Here is a 26,464-nt window from a genome sequence, read left to right as displayed (position 1 = left end):
ATACAAAGTGTTGTGGGGGCATATTGTAAAAGAATCTTAACTAGTGTAAAAAAATCACGGAGAGTTTTCTTGGGGAAATAATGTTTAAGCTGCAACTTGAAAGATCCAAGTGAAGAAGTTTAGCAAGCAGAAGGAACATGGTGTGCAAAGATTTGAAGATGGGAAAACACAGCATTAGCATGTAAAGAACTGAAAACAGACCAATAGGAATGAAGAACAGGGAAAAAATGAGAGACAATAGGTATGGCTGCAGAAGATACGAGACAATGAAGAAACATTTTGGCACACTATGCCTAGCAATGGGAAGCAACTCAAGTTGGCTGGGACTGACCAAATCTGCACATAAATTCACACATAGTATTTTTGAAGAGGATACTAGAAGAAGACTTAAAAAGCGATTATTGTAGCTCAAGCAAAAGAGGGTGGTAGAGAGACAAGGGTTGTTTCTGAGAATGGAAGTGAACGTACTATATTTAGGTTTAACGAACAGGATTTGGTGTCTGAAAGTAATGCAGGTAGGAGGCAGCCAAAGTAATCCCAGAATTATGGTTTCAGCAGTACTGTGATGCCAGGTGGATGTGGGAGACTTGATGGAGTTCTAGGAAGCAGATACATGTCTCCCAGTCAATAAAAAGATTTTTGCCTTGACTTGATACAGTTTTTGGTTAATTCATCTTTACTGTTTAGGGAGCTCAATCCTTTTGTGAGAACTGAAAGATGATTGGTAATCTATCCAAAGATTCAAAAGTGAAGAGTAAAAACTGTCATGCTTTTGCATTTAAATGTAGAATTGGGTCATCAATAAAAACAAGGAAGTGTTACAAAATATTTATTAATGATGAAAGGAATTAATATATTTAATGGGGTTTTGCCAAATCATCATAATTTTCTTACACGATTGGATTGCATAAGCCCTGTTCTAAAAATATGGAATTGCTACAGAGGAAAGATAAATGTAAATTCTAAGAAGCTCTAAATAGCCAATAGAAAATGTACACAATTTGCTCAGAAGGAATAACATCAGTCAACTCTTAACTATAGTGCATATTTGTTAGGTGGTGAGGAGAGGACTACATATTATTCTGAGACAAAAACAAAAGTTAAGCACCTCAGAAGTAAAATGCTTCTCAATATTGGAGGAGAATCATTGAATCATTCAGATTAATATCTTGTGCATAAGTTGATGTTCTGTCTCAAACCTAGCAATTCTATAAAGCCCTGTCTTGAACTCAGTAATGCCATAAAGCCCACTGACTTACCACAGAAAATTCATAGAAAATATCTGAATACATAGTTGCAGATCTATTGGCTGAAAAACATTATCAGCAACTATAGGTGGTAAAGTAGCCTTATCTTTAGTATTCCCAACATTTGAACACAACTGGCTAATTTTATTAAAATAACAGAAACAGTTCATGAAATGTAATTAATAAAACTGCTGTGAATACATAAAGATTATGCTGAAGGTACTGATCTATGAATAACCTCCCAGAATTCAAATGATTTCTACAGGTTAGTCATATTTGTCTGTAGAGGAATGGCTGCTCAGTTATTTAATGATTTCATAGAATTTTTATATTATTATTTTTTTAATGATAAAATTTGAAAAAATGTTCTATTTTATCTATTCAATTTCAAATTTATTAATTCATTTTTAATTGACAAAAATTGAATTTATCATGTATAACATGATGTTTTGAAATACATACACATTATGAAATGGCTAAATCAAGCCATTTAACAAATGTAATCAAACTCATTAACATAAGCAATACTTCACATACTTATTTTTGTAGTGAAAGCACTTAAAATAAAAAAGTTCCTTAATTCTAGGTCGTAACAATTAAGGAGGAAGAGGCTGCAATGATACTGTCACACTGGAAATTAAACTCTCGATTCCAGGAGTTTGTCTATTTTGTTTTCCAGTTAAATCCACAGTAACTAGCATATTGTCAGGCACATGGCAGCTGTTCAATAAATATTCACAGAATGAAAGAGCACGCAAATGAATGTAATCTCAGATCAGAACTAGGTAGCACAGGTTCACACTGGAACTAACAATTCTAGCAACTCAAGAACCTGTTTAAGTAGTTTGACTAATACCCTCAAGTGCCAGTATCTACAATTTAACCCTTGAGAGCTTGTGGCAGGAGGAATTGAGACAAAGTATAGGAAGAAGCCATATCTTAGACCGTGCTCATGCATCTCATATTATTTCTGAAAATTTCAGCAATACACATAAATCATAACATACATTAAAAGTATTATAAAAAACAGATCAATTTTCAATCAGAAGAGCCTGTTTCTAGTGTTACATTGCTGAATGTATTTGGACAAATCACTTAATCCTCTAGACCTTAGTTTTCTCATCTGCACTGTGAATAGATTTGGTAAGCTATTTTTAAGTTTTTTTTAAAATTTGGTAAGTTATTTTTAAGAGTTGAGTTCCTGGATTCAGCATATGAAAGTACAAATTTTATCAGTACCAGAAACAAAGCAGGCACTAAAAAGTGGGGTTTTAAGTCATATATTACATAATATATGTGATTGACTTTATTCCTGTGTCACATGAAATCATACCTACTTGTTACTAAAATAGCTTAATTCATTGATGAAGTCAAATAATTTTGTAAAGTTGGAAAGAACAACAGAATTCAAAAGACTTCAAGTTTCCTTGGCAGTACACTGAGTGCTCTCAGGGGAGACGGATAAAAGATGCCCAATACCACTTCAGCAGTATCACAAAGGGTATGTGATATGGTTTGGCTGTGTCCCCACCCAAATCTCATCTTCAACTGTGGCTCCCATAATCCCCAGGTGTCATGGGAGGGAACCCATGAGAGTTCCATAGGACACAATAATCATTTCATTAAACCGGAAGTTAAGATTGCCACCTAGCCACTTTGGGCTCTTCGTACCTCTGAGTCAACAGGCTAAGAAGAGAGTTACAGTGTTGGCTGGGGTGACTGAAGCGGATATCAAGATGAAATCAGACTATTACTTCACAATGAAGGTAAGGAAGGGTAGGCATGCATTCAATTACCCGTGGGAAGTAATTTAATCATGGGGGTGTTTACCCTTTTGCTGTTCTCATCAAAATGAGTGAGTTCTCACGAGATCTGATGGTTTTATAAAGGGCTTCTCCCCCTTTTGCTCGGCACTTACCCTTCCTGCTGCCATTAGAAGGACGTGTTTGCTTCCCCTTCCACCATGATTGTAAGTTCCCTGAGGCCTCCCCAGCCCAGTGGAATTGCGAGCTTAAGCAGGTCCTGAAGACACAAGTAAGTTACATGAGGAAGTGGCTCAAAGACCCATGGTCTCCACTCCTGCCACCCTTCTTTCTCTCCCTGACCCTGCACTGATAGCTTCATGGGGAGTTCCCTATGATCAGTTCACAGAGGAAAAGAAGACTAGGGTCTGGTTATAATGGTTCTGCACAATACACAGGTACCACCCAAAAACGGACTGCTGCGGCACTACAGCCCCTTTCTAGGACATCCCTGAAGGACAGCAGGAAAGGGAAATCTTCCCAGTGGGCAGAACTTTGAGCAGTACACCTTGCTGTGCACTGTGCATGGAAGAAATGGCCAGATGTGTGATTATATACTGATTCATGGGCTGTAGCCAATGGTTTGGCTGGATGGTCAGGAACTTGCAAGAAGCATGATTGAAAAATTGGAAACAAAGAAATTTGGGGAAGAGGTATGTGGGTGGAACTCTCTTAGCAGTTAAAAAAAAAAGATATTTGTATCTTATGTGAATGCTCAACAAAGGGTGACCTCAGAAGAGGAGGATTTTAATAATCAAGTGGATAGGATGACCTTTTATGTGTTACTAAAACAATTACAGTCAAGTGTTGCATAACAACATTTTGGTTAATGACGTACCAGATATATAATGGTGGTCCTGTCCCATAAAATTATAATATAGCATTTTCACGGTACCTCTTCTGTGTTTAGATACACAAATACTTACCATTGTGTTACAACTGCCTATAGTATTCTGCATATGGTCAGTATGTACATGCTATACAGATTTGTAGCCTAGGAGCAATAGGCTATACTATATAGATATAAGGTAGCAATACTATCTGGTATATACCATATAAGTATATGTAGCAATCAGCTACACCATAGGGGCATAGTAGGCTGTATCTTCTAGATTTGCATAAGTACACTCTATGATGTTCACACAAAGATGAAATTGCTTAACGATGAACATTTTTCAGAAAGTATCTACATCCTTAAGTGACACGACCATATTTTGAATTCTCTGTCAGTTGGTTCGTACGTCTGCATTTCTTTAGTGTCAGTTAATAGAACTTTATTTTATCATGTGATGTCATGTTTCTCTGACTGTTCTTAATCCTTGTGGCATGAGTTGATGTCTGCACATTTGAAGAAACCAGGACTTTTCCAGTCTTTGCAGACTAATCTCGTTTGGGTAAGACTTCACCAATCAGCCCATCCAGAAATTCTGAGTAGACCATTTGGTATGGTCTACAGGAGGGCTTGCTGCTGGGGTCCTCATGTAAGCTGGCCTGGTAACTGGATCAATGCATGGGTAGACCTGGTGCCTGGGTCCCTGAATTTAAGCTTGGGGACTGGATCCACTGGCATGGAGCTGTTAAAAGTTCTGTGGAATTGGGTCTGGAACCTATATCACTGAGGGCTGACCTAAAGCCTGGGTCCAACAGAGCTAACCTGGCACTGCAGTGGGTCTTGTGCCTGAATTGGCAGGGGCCAGCCAGGCACTAGGACAGGTCTGAAGCCTAAGTCTGTGAGGGCTGACCTGAGGCTGGAGTGGGCCTGCAGCCTCAGTCCATAGGGGTGGGCCTAGAGCTTGAGTATGCTGGAACAGGTGTGGACCCTGAGTTTACTAAAGCCTGATGCCATGGGAACTAGCCTAGAGCCTATAGCTGACCTGTGCTGGGAAAGGCATGGTGTCTGAATCTGTGAGAGTCAATCAGGGGGCTGAGATCATGGGTGCTGGCCTGGAGCCTGGGGCTTTGGGGACCAACTTGGAGCCTGGATCCATGGGGTCAAGCAGGGCATGGGTGTTTGGGTTCTATCCTAGATGATAGGTTTGCAAGCACTGGCCTTGATTCTGGGGCCACACAGACCAGTATGAAAACCTTGTTCATAGGAGCAGTTCTGGAGCCTGGGTCCATGGGGCTAAGCCCAGTTTCTGGGATCTACTGAGATCGACCTGGACCCTGTAACAGCTGGAACGGTCCCAGACCCTGGCTGAGTCTGCTGGGATGTGAAGCCACAAGGGCTGGCCTGGAGGGTGGAGCCACAGGGGCCAGCCTGGCACCAGGTAGGCTTAGAGCCTGTGTTCACAGTTGAAAAGCCTAGCACCTGAGGTTAGAGGTGCTGACCTGATGCCAGGGTGGTCCTGAAGCCTAGGTTGCATGGGCCAACTTGGCTTGGAGCTGATCTGGAACCTAGGGTGGGCCTGCAGCCTGGGTCCACAGGTGGCAGCCTAGAGATGGAGACTGGGGGACTGGCCTGGTCTATGGTAGTCCCAAAGCCCAGGGCTGCTGGGACCAGTCTAATGCCGGACCAGTCCATGGCCTAGGGCCACTGGGGTCAGCCTAGCAATGGGGTGGGCCCAGAGACCAAGTACCCTGGGCAAGCTTGAAGCCTGAGGCTGAGCAATCTGTCCTGGTACCAGAGGCAGGCCTTGTGACTCACTCTGCAGATTCCAACCTGGAGTCTGAGGCTTTGGAAACCTGCCCAACACTGGGTTTTCCTGGGGTGGACCCAGTGTTTGGATCCGAGGCAAAAACCATGGCTCACTTCTCTCTCCTTGCCCCAAGCAGAGAGTATCTGTCTCCACACCAAGCAGGCTGGGGTTGGGGAAGGAGTGATGCAGGTAATGTAAAGAGTGTCTGTCCTTTTTACTGTCTTCTATACATCTTATTTCTATGCTACACTCAGGTGCCATCATCTCTCACCTGGTTTCCTTAGCTCTTCTGAAGGTACTTGCATGCATGGATAGTTATTCAAATTGATAGTTCAGTGGGGGAGCAAGCATTAGAAAGCCCATCTTGCTGACAACCAGTCTACTTTTATAATTATGAATTTATTGAGGGTTTCTTTTAAAAACATTAGTGATCAAATTTTTTGTTCACTTTTTTCTGCTTGACTCCCTTTTAGATTAGGAATCTTAGATTAGATTCTTAGATTCCTCTGGTTACATATTTATTGCACTCTGCTTACTTTATTAACTCTTGCTATTTCAGTGTTATAAGTCTATCTTTAGTGAGAGTGGGGGAATGGTGAAAAATGGAAATTTCAGTAGTGGGTGTCCTGGAAATGAGTTCCCTGATCCTCCTCACCATTGCTAATCATCTGAATACTTCACTGTTTTTCTCCAATCCAAACTCATATCCTTGCTGTCTAGACCATAGAAGATAAACAGGAAATTTTCAGGTTTGAATACTTGATTGCTCCTCTACTGTGTCCCAACTAAGCAATGAGTTACTTCTCCCTGGATTCCTGCTATTCCAAAAATCAGGAGCCTACCATTTTTGAGTATGGTACAGACTTAGTGCCACAGTCACTTTTGTTTGACAGTCCTCCCCTGTGCATAGATTTAGCTGTGGCTTCCTTCTCAAATCTAACACAGTCTCCTTTCTGGATATCTCATACTTTTTAGTCTATTGAGAGTTCTCTGATTTATTTTCCTGCATAGTTCTGAAGTGAGTTATATATACTATAGTTATTTTTTCTTCTATCCAAGAATTTGAAGTATAAGTGGAAGATTACTGTGTGTGCTTTGTTTATAATAAACTTAACAAGTATAAGTTTAAATTATAAAAGGGGATACCAAAAGTTCTCTGAATCATTTCATTATCCTGGATTTACGACTGTTGTTTTCCTTCATGTTAATTTAGGGCACAGAAAAATATATTTATGTGTTACTATCTCAAAATGATATTTTCATTTTTTAATTAAAAAAATAAGAGATTTACCTTGGAATCTCTTTGTAATGATATATACTAGAAATCATGTAAATAAAAGTATAAAACTGAATATTAGGAGAGAGGAGTTAAGGAAGTTGAAATGAATGAAATATGAGAGGCTTAGGATACAAAAGTGTGGGAGAAGATTAAATATGTAACATGCCTAGCATAGAGCTGAATGTCAGATAGTCTCATAATAAGATGACAAGGGAATACTGACTAGGTGTTTGACATTTTTGGATTGATATACTTTCTCTCACGTTAATGTATGCCTTCTACAAGCAGTAGCATGTAATGAATAAAACAAGGACTACAACTGGGTTCTAATCCCATCTTTGCCATTGGATCTTAGGTAAATTTACTTTCTCTTTTTGTACATAAGCTTTCTCATTTGTAAGCTAAATTCTCTACCTCAAAATTTCCCTATGAAGATTAAATGTGTTAATTTGTGTAGACAGCTTAGGACAGTGTCTGACATATACAATGTAATATGTAAGTGTTGGCCATTATTATTCCTATTATTATTATTATTGTTAAAATTCCTATTGCAGATTTTAAAACTTATTCAGGAATTTAGAAAATTCCACTCTAGAAAGGGGAAAGAAAAGGCCTATTAAGCAGATAGACATTCTAGAGGAAAGCCAGGTTTGTACTCCTAACCAAGCCAAAATTTTGTATAGGAAAAGTCATTTAAACATTCCTAGTATAGTCTAATTAAATGATATAAGTAATATAAACTTACTTTAAAAGACTCAAAATCTCTATTGAAATCTAAGCTTGTTTCTTTTCTATCATAATTATTATTACCTATATTTTTATAAAATAACAAACGAAGAAATGTAATTCTAGTATATCTATTACTAGAATCTATTCAAAATTATCTTTAAAGAAAGAGGGTCTGCTTATTTCATAGCCATTAGCAAGTAAAAGAATGTTCGAGTTTTGTAGCTTAGTTAACTGACAAAATTTTTACACTTCATCTCAGGTCAAGATTAGTAAATAATTTTATTGAGGAGTCAAAGCAAATAATAATAATTAAGCAATTATCAAAACTTTGAAGAACAAAACAAAACCTCCTACATAAGGATCAAATGAATTTCCTTACTGTAGGTACTAGCCGGCTTTCAACCTTTTATTGAAGTTATTACAAGGCATTAATTATCCTCTGTTACCATCAAAGTAGCCTAAAGATGATCTGAGAGTTTTAAATGCATCACCATATCATCCATTATGTGTTAATGGAATAATTAATATTCTGAAACTTGGAGGGATAGGGGAAGGGAGAGAACAGAAGAATGTGTAAATATGTTCTGTTCTCATGGCACAACCCGTGGATATGTAAAGTAGATTTAATATTAAAGCTCTAGCTTTGCATTCCAGCAATCTAAATACCATTAAAGTCTTACAGAAATTAGTAAAATCTGCACAGGAATGTTATGTCTAATCACCTTACGTAAGGCAACCTAGCATTATTACTAATGACAACTTACATAAAATGATCTATTTCTGTGTCTTATTAAATTGCTCATTCAGTGATGTGGTTTGCAAAATCAAGTAAAAATGCTTCAAGCTAAAGTTATTTTCTACTTTATGTCCAAAAGTAGTATTTTTATCCTGATTTCTCAAATAGCTACTTAACCTAAGGACACACAATACTATCCTCATATATACTTTGAGGTGTTATATAAATACTTGGCTCAGATGGTGTAATCCTTTTTCTTCCACAACTATTTTTTTCTCATGAATCAAAAGATGCTCAATCTTTGAAATTAACCACTCATTTTTAAAAATACCATGCTATAAATATCCAATCTCAGGTACATTTTATGTGCTAACACCTTACAAAAATTGGATTTTTTCTGGCTACAAAAGTATTGTATGCTCATTGAACACACTGTACTTTAAAAATAAGTAAAAATAAATACATAAATAAAAGCACCCAGAAACAGCCACTACATTTAAGTGCATTCACTTATAGTGTTTATTATTAAAAGTAGCCAAATACATAGTATCGAGATCTTACTATAGATATAGCTGTGTCCTAGTTTTCTTCTTTTCACTTAGCTTTTATAATGGTTATTTCATATACTATTAAAAATTACTTCTACATGTCATTATTTAATTGTGCATAATACTCCCTTACTGACTGTAGTAATCATATAAACATTTTTCAATTCTCTAACAATTTCAGGTACCATTTATATACTAACATACTAAGATTTATTTACTCACATCACTAGTCTCATACAGGTCACTAGACAACTGGCTATTGGCACTTGGAAGTCCCACAGCAACCAAAACTAAAAGAAATATCCAAAACTGATCCATTCTTTACCTCTCTTTCCCTCCCTTTCTTACACACACACACACACTCACACACACACACACACTTCCAATTTCAGAACCTAGAACTTTCATCCACATAGTCTCAAAAGTCAGCAGCCTGGGCCATATTACATGTGATTCCTCTACCATCCTTTGTCTCCAATTCACGTAAAGCCCATTCCTCTTCTGTAAATATACCAGAATTGAATTTATTGGTCTTCATTCCCAACAGCATGTCCTTCTCCAAGTCATCATCATTTCAAACCTAAATTACTACAGAATATCCTAGCTAGCTTTTTTCTTCCAGCATTGCTTAGTTACTCCTTGTCTCCACATTGTATCCAATATGATTTTTGTAAAACACAAATCTGATTAGGTCATCCACCTGCTTAATTCCCTCCAGTGGCACTCCACTACATTCAGGATAATGTTAAATCCCTTACATGTTCCCTTACCATCTGTTACACTAGCCTCGTCACCATCATCTCTCCTCTCCACCTCTTACCCAGACCCTGCTAGGAACACCAACAGAACAATGTACCCCACTATGGTAGTTCAATAGTGCCCCACAAAAGTTCATGTTCACCTAGAACCTCTGAGTGTGACCTTGTCTGGAAATATGGTCTTTGTAGATGCAATCAGTTCAAAATCTTAAGATAAAATAATTCTGGATTTAGGATGGGTCCTAAATACAGTGACTGATATGTTTATAAGAGGAGGAGAGAATACAGAGAAACACAAGGAAGAAGGTCATGTCAAGATGGAAGCAGAGACTGGAGTTATGTTGCCTAAAATCAAGCAATACAAGGAGCCACTAGAAGCTGGAAAAAAACAAAGAAGGAGCCTCCCCTAGAGCCTTTGGAGGCAGAGTGACCCCTGGTACCTAGGTTTTGGGCTTTTATCCTCCATAACTATTAGACAAAGAATTTTGGTTGTTTTAAGCCACTCTGTTTATGGTTCTTTGTAATGGTAGCCCAAGAAAATTAACATGCCTCCTATCTTAGACTTATTGCAATATATTAGTGGTTTTATTTCTATTTCACTAGACTATAAACTCCACAAAAGCAAGGAATAGCTCCATTGTTTATAATGTTATGCTCATTGTCAAGTATAGCAATTGACATGTGATAGGCAATTAGTAAAATACAAATATGTATAAAAGAAAGAACAAATGCATTTTTCAAGGTAGTAGATACCTACTGAGAACTGAGCAACATTATTATTTCATCTATTCTCACTTTGCTGGAAAAAATCTTTATTATATTACATTTTATTGTTATTACAGTTTGATGGATCTTTTTTTTTTTTTATTTTTTTTTAATTTCTTGTAGGGATGGGGGGTTAATGTTGCCCAGGCTGGTCTCAAAGTCCTGGTCTCAAGTGATCCTCCCATCTCAGCCTCCAAAAGTGCTGGGGTTACAGATATAAGCCACTGCACATGGCCAGTTTGATGACTTTAAATAACGCTTGGGAAAAAGAGTTTTAGGAGGTATCTATTGTTTTTATTTGCCCCCATATTCACCCTCCGTCTTGGTTCCAGAACTTTAAAGTTTCCTTTGGGACCTACTCTCCCCAAGTACAGGCAGTCTTTTGAGAACTGTTAATCAATGGCCATGATTCCTGGCAGGGGGTAAATGACTCAAACTCAGCCATTCTGACTCCCTTTGTGAGTGAGATTGAAAGAACATTAAAACATACTATTGGTCCATATTTAGCTCCACAGAAGTACCCACTGCTGTTTCTCTCCACTTCCTGATCTCTCGATGCCTGGAACAGTCTGGCTCCTGTCTTTTCTGAGAACTGTTTCATCTGATTACCCTCTAATTTTATGTGCTAAGTTATATCCTTTCAGCAAAATGCATTTTTTGTTTAAATAGACAGAACTAGTTTCTGTTACTTGTGATCTAAGAATAAGAGACTCTTCAAATGTAGATGTGATTAGTACATAGCACAGATTGCTTGTATAAATAGGTGTTGTTTCACAGATGGTTGCCTGATCAAAAAGTTTCTAGTTTAGATTGTCAGGCTACCTAACTGATAAACTATGCAATTTAAACTTCATGATTTGCCAATTTCCTTCTCTAAGATAGCCACTTCCATTTTTTCATGCACTGTACATATTAATGCAAATCCTACTCCTCTCTCTTTTAGCTCAATCTTTATACACACAAATTATTCTCATGAAAATATTTTTCATTTTTCACCAAACTAAATTTTCTCAATATAAATCATGCTGTAAAAGCAAATTAAGCCATTTTATAAAGAATGTGACCTCTAAGAAAGTCAAGGCTTCAGTGTAATAAATGATACATCATAGCATGAATAACTAGTTTAGACTAAAAAAGGACTATAGTTTATCACTTTGCAACACAGAGAACAACATATTGATGAAAAACTACTTTTCTAGGTTTCATCATTTCATTCAAATAGTAATTAATTTATAAAGGCACTATTAATTATAATTATGTATTACATAAATATACAGAACTCTTTCTCTTTAAACTTATTCATTAAATAAAAAACAATGTTAACATTTACAGGTGAAGATTAATTGGAATATCATTATTAACACAGACGTATTACATATATAGGTGTAGTAAATAGACACTCTAAAAAGTCAGTGAAAGTAAAATCACTTTCTTCAGTTTCTTCAATAACTTTATTTTGCATTTTTTGCGGCTGCCATAACAAATTACCACAGTTACCAGTGGATGGCTTAAAAGAACAGAAATTTATTCTCTCATAGTTCAGGAAGCCAGAACTCTGAAATCAAGGTGTTGGAAAGGTAGCACTTTCTCCCTAGGCTATAGTAGAAATTTTGTTTCTTGTTTCTATTGGCTTCTGGTGACTCTTCCTTGGCTTGTGTCTGTATCACATCAGTCCCTGACTCTGTCTCCACATGGTCTTCTCCTCTGTGTGTATCTTTTAAAGACACATGTCTTTGGACTTAGAGTTCATCCAGTTAATCCTGGATGATTGCATCTAAAGATCCTTAATTATACCTGCACAAATTCCTTTGCAGGGAAGGGGACAAATTCCTTTGGCCAGAACTGGGAGGCAAGTGGGAAGTGTGCTGCAGCCATGAACGCAGGAGCTGGACGCCCCAGCTTTGCCGGCAGACTGGGAAGGCTGTGGCCGGAAAGCCACGGTTGCTGTCTCCACCAGGAAGGCTTATGGCCTGGGGCGGTTTTAAGTTCTGAATGCAAATACTTGGAAAAAACTCTTTCCAAGTAATGCCACATTCACAAGTATTGGAGGTTAGGATTTGAACATATCTTTTTGGAAGGCACCATTCAACTCACTACAGATGGGACGACATTTCCTAGATTTGGTTATAAAAGAACATAGCTTCCATCATGGGTGATCACTTTTTCTTCTTTGGATTGATTGTTCACGAGGAAGACAGCTTCCATATCATAAGGCAGCTCTGTGGAGGCTGAATCCGGAAGTGGCTTCTTCAGCCCCAGTTGGGCTATGAATGACTGTAGTTGTAGCCGACAGCTTGACCTACAAGCATGAGAGACCTAGAGCCAGAGGTACCAGCTAAGCTGTGCCCACATTCCTGGTCCACAGGAACTGTGAGATAATTCATAAACACTGTATTAAGCTGGTAAGACTAAGTCAGTCAGTGATAATTAAGATAATTAAACAATGGGCATAGATTCAATTTTTCATATCAGCAACATTTATGAAGTATCTTCTATGAAAAAAAAATCGCAGTGAGTTTTATTTAGATTTAAATTTATATCTGTAATTATAAATAATGACCCAGTCCTCAAAAATCTTATCATCTCAGGGTAGAGTAGACAAGTCCACATTGTGCGTTATGATAAAGAAATGTACATAGTGTTAAGGTACACAGCACATAGAAGGATCTGGTCCAGATTCCAAAAGTTAAGAATGATATTCTAGAGAAGGTAGATTCTGAACTTGTAAAAAACATACCTACTCATAGTTATGTATTAAGAAATGTATTTTTCTACAAGATGGCAGATTGGAGGCACTGTTAGCATGCCTCACTCACTTGGAAAGACAAAAGAGTATATAGATAATCACACTGTGAATTTTCTTACAAGAAGCAAGGTAGAAACTTAACAAGAAAACTGAAAGAAATCACAGATGCTTTGAAAGAAGTGGTAGGCTACAGCCTGCATCTTTTAAGCCAGGCAGAAAACCAAGTCCTCCGAATGTGGGAGTGGGATAAACCGCCTTCAGGGTATACATTCCTACTGCAAAACCTGGCAATCCAGGCTACAGGGGAAGGCCTTACCCTAACCAGTGCTGGGAATAATTTAAGGAGCAGTGGGCAATATAAAGTTGGGAGCAGCAGCAGGAAGAGACGTGTGCATTCCCAGTCTTCAGCACGGATGGAGGGAAACCTTTCCTCATCCTACCTCACAGACAACTTCGTGGAAGCCTGCCAGCTAACTCAGGTGACTGTGGCAGGTTTAGAGAAGCTCCCAACTGAAATTTACAATCTAATCTCAAGTGGGGACAAATTCCTTTGGCCAGAACTGGGAGGCAAGTGGGGAGTGTGCTGCAGCCATGAATGCAGGAGCTGGACGCCTCAGCTTTGCTGGAAGACTGGGAGGGCTGTGGCCTGAAAGACATGGTTGCTGTCTCTACCAGGAAGGCTTATGGCCTGGGGCAGTTTTAAGTTCTGAATGCAAACTACCTGGAATTTAGCTTGCTGTTGCTAGTGCAACACTGCAGATGTGAAACCTGCCTTAGCCAGAGTGGGGAGCTGAATGGAACTTACTGTCATCTGTTACTCTCCACTCCCCACGTGGACTCTTCTGCACAGCAGAGGCAGCTGTGCTCTTCTCTGAAACATTACTCCAATAGCCAAAGAACCGCCCCTGGACCCTCACAAGAGCCTTGTTTGTCACATGCGGAGAACCACAGCTCGGATCTTTCCAACCCAGCCCCAACCTGGCTTTGCCCCTCCAGCTGTTCTGGTAGCTTAACATGAAAGACAGAAATTTTGGCAGCTCTATGACCCCACCAATTGCCTGAGAAGCCAGAGTACTTCCCCTGGGTAGCATAAGAAGAGATCAAATCCCACCACTTCTACAGCTTCTGGCACTCTTTTGCAAATGCCACCTCCTGCCTGGAAGCCAAGTGACACAGTCCATTATAGCATCTGCAGGCAGAATAACACAGCATGAAGGATGGAAAAACTTGTGCCTGACCTCAGCTATCACTGTTGTCTGCAACACCCTGGCTAATCAGGAGGTCCTGAGTCTGTCCATGTGACCAGTTCATTACTACTACAACTGGCATTTGAGAAAGCCAACACACTAAGGCTATTTATAATCAATAAATCTCACAGAGACTATGTTACCCCCCGCTACCCTCACCACAGCTGGCACTAGTACCCGCTTCTGGAAGACCTCAGAATAGATCACATCACTGGATCCCTTGAAAATATCCCCTGCACCAACCTAGAGTGTGGCAGCCCCATTGGTTGGCTAGACTCAGAGGAGCAGCAGCATTCACAGTAGTCTTGTTTTTAGAGATACTGCTTCTAGCAGAATGAGGAGTGCACTACATCAAGGGAACACCTCATGGGACAAAAAATCTGGATGGCAGGACTTGAGTCCCAGAACTTTCTGCTGATGGGAAGCTCCTTTCAGCAAAGGCACAAATGCACTGCTAGGCTCAGTGGGGAAAGTTTGAAACTCCACCCCAACAGTCAGGCAGCCCTGGTGCTCATGAAGGGCCTTGGAGAAGAGGACTTGTTTTGCCCCTTGTCCACCACTGCAGACCCAGCTGGGGCTTCTTCCATGGGAGGTCAGTATGAGCACACCGAAGGACAGCCTTTCTGGAACAATTCAAGGGGATTATATCCCCACCGGAGGAGTGCATGCCAGGTTCGTGCTTGCACAAGTGTTAGAATTCCTCTCCACTTGGAATATCCACATTTGTGCAGATGAAAACATCCTGGTTTGATCTGAATAGCGAAAATACTGAGTCAGTAGTGTAACTAGGAGGTGGACTGCTTTCCTGCTGACCTGACAGGGGAGTTCAGGTGCCTCCAACCATTTCCCCTAGTAAGACCTCAGTGTTTTCACTGAGAGTTTCTCCACCTGCCTCTGTCAAGGTTGGGACCTCTTTCCAGGCTGGGACCTCCGTCCACTACTGGATATTGCATTTATCCACCTGCTTTAGCCACAACCAGTTTCTACCCAGGGAAACCTTCTCTACTGGCCTGAAGCTGGAACTATTCAACACAGTAAATAAAATACTGTGGAAAAAATAAATACATAAAAATGTTCACAGCACAGGGGAATGAATGAGATAAGCTTCAAGAGACCTTTGCCATTCCAACCCCATAGGAGATAGTGAACTTTGTCACAAATCAAGCACATTGCTACTGCAACCAGCATTTGAGAAAGCCATCATACAAACACTCTCTATAACCAAGGAACTCATACAGAGACTTCACCCCTGGAAACACCAAGAGCTGCATTAGGTTACCATAAACTATAAACATTAAAGTCACATCCTTAAGGGAGACAAAAAGAATTTTTTTAAAAAGTCAAATCAAAAATAAATTAAAGAATAGAAGAAATAATCTATCCAAATGAGAAGGAACCAGAAAAATAATTCTGGCAATATGACAAAACAGGGTTCTATAACACCCCTAACAATAAAAATCACAGTAGTTCTTCAGACCAAGATGAAATTTTTGAAATACCAAATAAAAAATTCAAAATGTTGATAATTAAGCTACTCAAGGATATACAAGAGAAAGGTGAAAACTAACTTATTTTTTTTTAAATTCAGGATATGAATGAAAATTTTTCTAAAGAGAAAGATATTTTAAAGAAAAACCAACCTGAAATTCAGGAAATGAAAGACACATTTAGGGAATCACAAAATGCAGAGGAAAGTTTTAATAATAGACTAAACCAACTAGAAGACAGAATTTCAGAGTTCAAAGACAAAGCTTTTGAATTAACCCAATCAGACAAAAATAAAGAAAAAATAAACAGAAGAAATGAATAATGTCTCCAAGGAATATGGGATTACGTAAAATGATCAAACCTAAGAATAACTGGTGTTCCTAAGGGAGAAGAGAAAGCAAAAAACTTGGAAAACTTACTTGAGTGTACAATTGAAGAAAACTTTCCTGGCCTTGATAGAGATTTAGATATCTAAATATAAGAAGATCAAAGAACTCCTGGGAGATTTATTGCAAAAAGGACATGACCAAGGCATATACTCATCAGGCTATCTAAAGCCAATGTTTAAAAAAAAAAAAAAAAGAACTCTAAGAGCAGTGAGACAAAAGCATCAGGCAACTTATAAAGGAAAGCCTGTCAAACTGACAGCAGATTTCTCAGCAGAAACATTACCAGGCAGCAGGGACTGGTGTCCTATCTATACCACCCTAAACAGAATAACTGTCAGCCAATAATTTTGTATCCAGTAAAACTAAATTTCATAAATTATGAACCAGAGCTGCCCTACAAGAAATGCTAAAAGGGTTTCTAAATCTTAAAAGACAAGGTGAATATGTACCAAAACAGAATCTCTTGAAAGCATAAAACTCAAGGTGCTTAAAAAACAGTAACAAAGAAGAAAACAAAGTATCTAGGTAAAAATCAACATAATAATTGGAGCAGTACTTCACATCTCAGTATTAACATTGAACATAAATGGCTTTAATGTTCCCCTTAAAAGATACGAGTTGGTAGAATGAATAAAAAATCACAAACCAAATATCTGCTGTTTTCAAGACACTCACCTAACACATAAAGATTCATATAAACTCAGGGTGAAGGGGTGGGTAAAGACATTTTATGCAAATGGGAATGAAAAGCAAGTAGGAGTAGTTATTCTGACATCAGATAAACATACTTTAAAGCAGAAAGAATAAAAAAAGGTCATTATATAATAATAAAATAATCTAACAGAAAGATATTACAATCTTAAATTTATATGCATATAACTTTAGAGATCACAGATTTGAAAAATAATTACTAGTAAACCTAAGAAATGAGATGGATAACAACATAGTAATCATAGGGGACTTCAACACAGCACTGACAACACTAGACAAACCATCAAGACAGAAAGACAAAAAAAAAAATGGACTTAAGCTATACAAATGGACCTGACAGATATTTACAGAACATTCTACCCAAAAAACACAGAATATACAGTCTTCTCATCAGGTCATGAAACATTCTCCAAGATAAACCATATGGTGGGCCACAGAACAAGTCTCAATAAATTTAAAATAATCACAATCATATCAACTTCTCAGACCATAGCAGAATAAAGCTAGAAATCACCTTTAAAAGGAATTCTCAAAATTATACAAATACATGGAAATTAAACAATCTGCTCCTGAATGATTTTTGAGTTAATGACAAAATCAAGATGGAAATTTCAAAATTCTTTGAAATGAAGCACAATAGTGACATAAGTTACTAAAATCTCTGAAGCAAAAGCAATCCTAAAAGCAGTTTAAAATGCTAAATGCCTACATCAAAAATCTGAAAGATCACAAATTGACAACCTAATGTCATACCTCAAGGATCTAGAGAAACAAGAACAAACCAAACTCAAAACTAGCAGAAGATAAGGAATAGTGAGGATCAGAGCAGAACTAAATGAAATTTAAGAAAACAATACAAATGATAAATACAACAAAAAGCTGGTTCTCTGAAAAGATAAACAAACTTGATAGACCATTAGCTAGATTAATAAATAAGAGAAAAGTTTCAAATAACCTAAGTTAAAAATGAAAATGGGACATTATAACCAACAACACTGAAATACAAAAGGTCATTTGAGACTACTATGAACACCTCTATGCACACAAACTAGGAAGTCTAGAGAAAATGGACAAATTACTGAAAACATACAACCCTTCTAGATTAAATCAAGAAGAAATAAAAACCCTGAACAAACCAATAAAAAGCAGTGAAATTGAATTCGTAACAAACAAAAACTGCCAACAATAAAAGCCCAGGGCCAGGTGCATTCACAGCCGAATTCTACCAGACATTCAAAAAACAATTGACACCAATCTTAGTGAAACTATTCCAAAAGATTGAGAAAGAGGTAATCCTCCCTAACTCATTATATGAAGTCAGTATCACCCTGATACCAAAGTGAAGAAAGGACATAATAACACAAGAAAACAATAGACCAGTATCTTTGATGAACATAGATGCAAAAATCCTCAACAGAATATTAGCTAATCAAATGCAACAGCACATCAAAAAAATAATACACCATGATCTAGTGGGTTTTCTCCCAGTGAGGCAGGAATGGTTTAACATACACAAGTCAATAAATGTAATACATCATCTAAAGAGAGCTAAAAACAAAAACCATACGAACATCTCAATAGATACAGGAAAAGCATTCAGTAAAGTCCAGTTTTCCTTTATGGTAAAAAACCCTCAAAAAACTAGGCATAGAAGGTACATACCTCAAAATAATAAAAGCCATATAACACAAACCCTCAGCCAAATCATACTGAGTGGGGAAGAGTTTAAAGCATTTCCCCAAGAGCCTCAATGAGAAAATGATGCCCATTTTCAGCACTTCTATTCAATATAGTACTGGAAGTTCTAGCCAGAGCAATAAGGCAAGATAAATAATGGACATCCAAATTTGAAAACAGGAAGTCAAACTGTCACTATTCACTGATGATATAATTGCACACATAGAAAACAATAAAAACTCCTCCAAAAGACTGCTAGATTTGATAAACAAATTCATTAAAGTCTCAGGTAACAAAATGAATGTGCACAAATCAGTGGCACTGCTATATACCAACAACAACCACATTCAGAATCAAATCAAGAACTCAGTCTCTTTTACAATAGTTGCAAAAAATAAAATAAAATACTTAGGAATATACTTAACCAAGGATATGAAAGATCTCTACAGAGAGAACTAAAAAAAAAAAACACTGCTGAAAGAAATCATACATGACCCCAACAAATGGAAACACATTTCATGCTCATGGATTGGAAGAATAATGTGAAAATGACCGTACTGCCCAAAGCAATTTACAGATTCAATGCAATTCCATCAAAATAGCAACATCATCTTCACAGAATTAGAAAAAAAAATCCTAAAATTCGTATGAAATGAAAAAGAGGGTTCAAAGAGCCAAAGCAATCCTAAGCAAAAAGAACAAATCTAGAAGCACTACATTTTCAATTAAATTACAAGTTTACGGTTACCAAAACAGCATGGTACTGGCATAAAAGTAGACAAATAGACCAATGGACCATAATAGAGAAGTCAGAAATAGAGTTAAATACTTATAATCAACTGATCTTTGACAAAGCATATATAAACATAAATTGGGGAAAGGACACGCCTGAATAAAATGGTTCTGGGAAAACTGGATAGCTCCATGTATAAGAGTGAAATTGGATCCCTATCTCTCATCTTACTTAAAAAAAAAAAAAAAAAAAAAAAAAAAAAAAAAAAAAAAAAAAAAAAACTCAAGATGGATCAAATCCTTAAATCTAAGACCTGAAGCCATAAAAAACCTGGAAGATAACCTAGGAAAAACTGTTCTGAACATTAGCCGAGGCAAAGAATTTATGACTAAGACCACAAAAGCAAATGCAACAAAAACAAATATAAATAAATGGGACCTAATTAAACTAAGAACCTTCCATAGAGCAAAAGAAATAGTCAACAGAGTAAACAGACAACACATAGAATGGGAGAAAACATTTGCAAACTATGCATCCGACAATGGCCAAATATCCAGAATCTACAAGATACCTAAATAAATCAGCAAGAAAAAAACAAATAATCCCATCTAAAAGTGGGCAAATGACATAAATAGCTATTTCTCAAAAGAAGATAAACAAATAACCAACAAACATTTGAAAAAATGCTCAAGATCACTAATCATCAGGGCAATGCCAATTAAAACCACAATGAGATGCCCTGCAAGAATAGCTATTATTAAAAATTCAAAAGACAGTAATAGATTTGGCAAGGAAGTGGCGAAAACAGAGCACATATACTGTTGGTGGGAATGTAAATCAGTACAATATCTATGGAATACACTATGAACATTTCTTAAGGAACTAAAAGTAGACCTAACATTTGATCCAGCCATCCCACTACTGGGTATCTACCCAAAGTAAAAGCAGTCATAACAAAAAGACACCTGCATGCGTATGTTTTTGGCAGTACAATTCACGAAGGCAAAGATATGGAACCAACTTACGTGCCCAGGGACCAATGAGTAAAGAAAATGTGGTATATGTACACCACGAAATGCTACTCGGTCACTTAAAAAAAAAAAAAAAAAAAAAAAAAAGATGAAATAATGTCTTTTGCAGCAACTTGGATGGAGCTCAAGGCCATTATTCCAGGTGAAATAACTCAGGAATAAAAGAAACAAATCCCGCATGTTCTCACTTGACTAAGCCATGGGTAGGCAAAGGCATTCAGAGTGGTGTAAGAGACTTTGGAGACTCTGAATAGCTACATCCAGAATGGGGAGGGTGGGAACTGGGTGGGGAATAAAAAACTATATATTGGGTATAATTCACACTACTCGGGTGACAAGTGTGCAAAAATCTGACTTAACCACTTTACAATTTATCCATGTAACCAAAAACCACTGATACCCGAAGCCCTATTGAAATTTTTTTACAGGTGCTGGAGAGGATGTGGAGAAATAGGAACACTTTTACACTGTTGGTGGGATTGTAAACTAGTTCAACCATTATGGAAAACAGTATGGCGATTCCTCAAGGATCTAGAACTAGATGTACCATATGACCCAGCCATCCCATTACTGGGGATATACCCAAAGGATTATAAATTATGCTGCTATAAAGACATATGCACACGTATGTTTATTGCAGCACTATTCACAATAGCAAAGACTTGGAATCAACCCAAATGTCCATCAGTGACAGATTGGATTAAGAAAATGTGGCACATATACACCATGGAATACTATGCAGCCATAAAAAAGGATGAGTTTGCGTCCTTTGTAGGGACATGGATGCAGCTGGAAACCATCATTCTTAGCAAACTATCACAAGAACAGAAAACCAAACACCGCATGTTCTCACTCATAGGTGGGAACTGAACAATGAGATCACTTGGACTCAGGAAGGGGAACATCACACACTGGGGCCTATCATGGGGAGGGGGAGGGGGGAGGGATTGCATTGGGAGTTATACCTGATGTAAATGACGAGTTGATGGGTGCAGCAGACCAACATGGCACAAGTATACATATGTAACAAACCTGCACGTTATGCACATGTACCCTACAACTTAAAGTATAATAATAATAAATAAATTAAAAAAAAAAAACAAAAAAAACAAAAAAATAAATAAATAAATCTTTAAAAAAAAAAAGAATTAATTCTCTTTATTTTTTAACAATTTAATATATAAGGTACTTCTAAGAGGTAAGGACACTTTTCCCATCCATTACACTAAGACTCATAATACATTTATCTCAGCTTTTAGAGAAAGAACATATATCCATTTTTGTGACTGCTGGAAAGTGTAAGGCTAAATTATATACATTGTGGTTATGAATGAAATCAGGTCTCTTATTCATATTTTTGTTTTGTTTGGTGTAAATTATATTTACTCTAATATACTTTTATTTTTAAAGGATGGAAAAATTTTGAGTAATAAATAAATGAATCCTTAACTAATCCTCAATAATATTCCTCAATTCTCAATAAGGAATTGCAATGAAATTTTAAAATGTTATGAGTGCTCTAGCAAAGGTTTGAACACAGGAAAGTGAAGCAGGAGAGAAAATTCTTCAGTGTTCAAAGCCAAACAAATTTTACCAACAATAACAAAACCCACTTTTACTCTGTTTTCCCCATTTCTGTGCCTGTCATCAACATGCCCCTCTTGCCTAAGCAAAAAGGCTGTTTCTTTAACCCCCGCTTAACTGCTTCTACCACTACCAAGTCTCATCTAACCACACCTTGTTTTTTATTTACATTTTTTTCACCCTAGACAAAGCTTCTATTGTTTCTTCTCAAATTATTTAAAAATTTAGAAACACTGCTTCCTGGGTAATCTTGATCAGACTTAACGTTTTGGGGGAAACCTAGTCTACTGGTAACTCAATATCTGCATGCCAACATAATTATTACTCACTAGTCTTTAGTTAAACATGATTCTCTTGTGCTTTCATGGGGTATTCTATTCATTTGCTTGTCATGCAGGTACATCCACTACATTATAAACTCATGGGTAAAGATTATGTCTTCATTGTTTTATTTTACTACAGTTCCTAGCTTAGTGCCTGGCAAGTAGCAAGGGTTCAGCAAATGGTGATCAAAATGTAAGGAAAAGCCTGCAAACTAATCTGCCTTCCTTTAAGCTGCTCTCTCTTCATTCGTCTAACACACATATCACTTTTAAATTAAACTTTTTTGTTTTTTTAGATTTTTTGAGACAGAGTTTTGCTCTGTCACCCAGGCTGGAGGGCAGTGGTGTGATCACGTCTCACTGCAACCTTTACCTCCTGGGCTCAAGTGATCCTCCCACGTCAGTCTCTCAAGGAGCTGGAACTACAAGTGTGCACCATCATGTCTGGCTAAGTTTTTCTACTTTTTTATTATTTTTTTTGTAGAGATGGGGTCTCACTATGTTTTCCAGGATGGTCTTGAACTCCTGGCCTTAAGAGATCCACCTGCCTCAGTCTCCCAAAGTGCTGGAATTTGAGGCATGAACCAATGTGGTTGGTCTAGTTAAACTTCTTAAAGGATAGCATGGTTCATCTGATTCCCCTGCAATTGTTCCTCTCCATATAATGATGAGACAAAAATGCCTAATTATAAGAATCCAAATCACAGAACACATTTCCACCTACTCTGCTATATCTAATCTCTCTTTCCAGTTTCCTGAATATCCCATCCCTATGGTTTGCCAGCCCAGTACCTTTGCTCCAAGTTGACTCTCTATTTAAATGTTTGCCTGCCGTGTTCCTCTCCACCTTAAAAAGCACAACTCAAGTGGTCTTTTGTTTGTGAAAGTATTCCTCAATTCCCAAGCTGGAAGTGTTATCATTACAAACTGCCCTATTATTTTACTTCTTTCTGGGCACTTAATATGGCCTACTTAAACATAAGAAACCAAAATGTATTTCTCATCTGGCTATATTTTATTGAAAGTTAGAGGTGACAAGGAACTATTTATGTGCCTTCCCTTTTCTAATGTTTACCATCTTCACTGCCATTGCTAATCACAGTGCTTGATAAATATGATAAGTTTTCAATAAATATTAATTAGATAAATATATACTTGGTATTATTTCTAAATGGTGCATTTTTAAACAACGTGGAAGGTTATACATATATAATATTCACTTTTTCTTTATTATTTTTTTTGAGATGAAGTCTCACTCTTGGTGCCCAGGCTGGAGTGCAGTGGTGCAACCTCGGCTCACTGCAACTTCAGCTCATGCAACCTCTGCTTCCCGGGTTCAAGGGAATCTCCTTCCTCAGCCTCTCAAGTAGCTGGGATTACAGGCACTTGCCACCACACCCAGATAATTTTTGTATTTTTAGTAGAGGCGGGTTTCACCATGTTGGCCAGGCTGGTCTTGAACTCCTGACCTCAGGTAATCCACTGACTTGGCTTCCCAAAGTGCAGGATTACAGGCATAAGCCACCGCACCCAGCCTTATAACATTCACTTTTCCTCTAGGCTTAGTTATGTAAGGGAATATATTTGCTGAATAGATGTGAGTAAGAAATTGCTACTGTTTGCAACCAAAATTAAAAATTTTAACTTTTCTTTTTTTTCCAACTTAAACTGCCTAATGAAAACTTTAACTTGTTACCACCTTCTACAGGTAAACTCAGCAATATCAATAAAAAGCCTTTAAAAGATCACAGTCATTGAGCCAGTGATACCAATTTTAGTAATGCTACTAATGCAAACCAAATGATGTACATATCAATTTATCTATAAGAATATTGACTGAATAATAAATACAAAATAAAAATATTTTAAGACATAGTATATATTTACAGATATAACAGAAAATACAAAACACTAATTCATATTCTCAAAGGATAGAAGAAAACAAATTTGTTACAAAATAATAAAGAAAATCAACAAAGTATATATACAATTGGTATGGTTTGGCTGTGTCCCCACCCAAATCTCACCTTGAATTGTAATTCCCACAGCTCCCACAAGTCATGGGAGAAACTTTGTGGAAGGTGATTGAATCATGGAGGTGGGTATTTCCTATGCTGTTCTCGTGATAGTGAGTGGGACTCACGAGATCTGATGATTTTAAAAATGGGAGTTTTCCTACACAAGCCCTCTTTTCTTGTCTGTTGCTGTGTGAGATGTGCTTTTCACCTTCCTCCATGGTTGTGAGGTCTCCCCAGTCACATGGAACTGTAAGTCCCTTTAACTGCTTTCTTTTGTAAATTGCCCGGTCTTGGGTATGTTGCCATCAGCAGTGTGAAAACAGACTAATACAGTAAATTGGTATCAGGAGTTGGATGCTGCTGAAAAGATACCTAAAGATGTAGAAGCAACTTTGGAACTGGGTAACAGGCAGAGGCTGGAATAGTTTAGAAGGCTCAGAAGAACACTGGAGAAGGTGGAAAAGTTTGGAACTCCCTAAAGACTTGTTGAGTGGTTTTGACCAAAATGCTGATAATGATATGGACAATGACATCCAGGCTGAGGTTGTCTCAGATGGAGATGAGGAACTTGTTGGGAACTGGAGCCAAGGTGACTCTTGTTATGTTTTAGAAAAGAGACTGGCGGCATTTTGCTCCTGCCCTAGAGATTTGTGGAACTTTGAACTTGAGAGAGATGATTTCGAGTATCTGGAGGAAGAAATGTCTAAGCAGCAAAGCATTCAAGAGGTGACTTGGGTGCTATTAAAGACATTCAGTTTTATAAGGGAAGCAGAGCATAAAAGTTCAGAAAATTTGCAGCCTGCCAATGCAATAGAAAAGAAAATCCCATTTTCTGAGGAGAAATTCAAGCTAGTTGCAGAAATTTGCATAAGTAACAAGGAGCCAAATGTTAATCATCAAGACAATGCGGAAAATGTCTCCAGGGCATGTCAGAGGGCTTCATGGCAACCCCAGAGGTTTAAGAGGATAACATGATTTCCTGGGCTAGCTAGGCCAGGGTCTCTCTGCTTTATGAAGTCTAGGGACTTGATGGCCTGCATCCCAGGTGCTCCAGCCACGACTAAAAGTGGCCAAGGTATGGCTTGGCTGTTGCTTCAGAGGGTGCAAGCCCCAAGTCTTGGCAGCTTCCACATGGTATTGAGCCTGCAGATGCCCAGAAGTCAAGAACTGAAGTTTGGGAACCTCCGCCTAGATTTCAGAAGATGTATGGAAATGCCTGGATGTCCAGGCAGAAGTTTGCTGCAGGGGTAGGGTCCTCATAGAGAATCTCTCCTAGGGCAGTGTGGAAGGGAAATGTGGGGTCAGAGCCCCCACCCAGAGTCCCTACTGGGGCACCACCTAGTGGAGTTGTGAGAAGAGGGCCACCATCCTCCAGACCCGAGAATGGTAGATCCACCAACGACTTGCACCCTGCACCTGGAAAAGACTCAGACACTCAATGCCAGCCCATGAAAGCAGTCAGGAGGGATGCTATACCCTGCAAAGCCACAGGGGCAGAGCTGCCCAAGACCATGGGAACTCACCTCTTACATCAGCATGATCTGGATGTGAGACATGGCATCGAAGGAGATCATTTTGGAGCTTTAAGATTTGACTGCCCCACTGGATTTTGGACCAGCATGGGACCTGTAGCCCCTTTGCATTGACCAATTTCTCCCATTTGGAATGGCTATATTTACCCAATGCCTGTACCCTATTTTATCTAGGAAGTAACTAACTTGCTTTTGATTTTACAGGCTCATAGGCAGAAGGGACTTGCCTTGTCTCTAATGAGACTTTGGATTGTGGACTTTAGACCTGATGCTGAAATGAGTTAAGACTTCGGGGGATTGTTGGGAAGGCATGTTTGCTTTTGAAATGTGAAGACATGAGATTTGAGGGGGCCAGGGATGGAATGATAAGGGTTTGGCTGTGTCCCCACCCAAATCTTATCTTGATTTGTACCTCCCACAATTCCCACATGTTGTGGCAGGAACCTGGTGGGTAGTGATTGAATCATGGGGGCGAGTCTTTC

At 38.1% G+C, this 26,464-nt stretch overlaps 1 protein-coding gene across 5 annotated transcripts in view; it reads right to left on the bottom strand.

Annotated features, from left to right (window-relative positions):
* GULP1 (GULP, engulfment adaptor PTB domain containing 1) overlaps positions 1-26,464 on the bottom strand; it is a 307,929-nt gene that overhangs the window by 184,098 nt on the left and 97,367 nt on the right. The window lies entirely within an intron of this gene.

Source organism: Theropithecus gelada, chromosome 12, assembly GCF_003255815.1.
Source record: "Theropithecus gelada isolate Dixy chromosome 12, Tgel_1.0, whole genome shotgun sequence".
Classification (NCBI taxonomy): Eukaryota; Metazoa; Chordata; class Mammalia; order Primates; family Cercopithecidae; genus Theropithecus; species Theropithecus gelada.
This window is presented reverse-complemented; position numbering and strand designations above follow the sequence as displayed.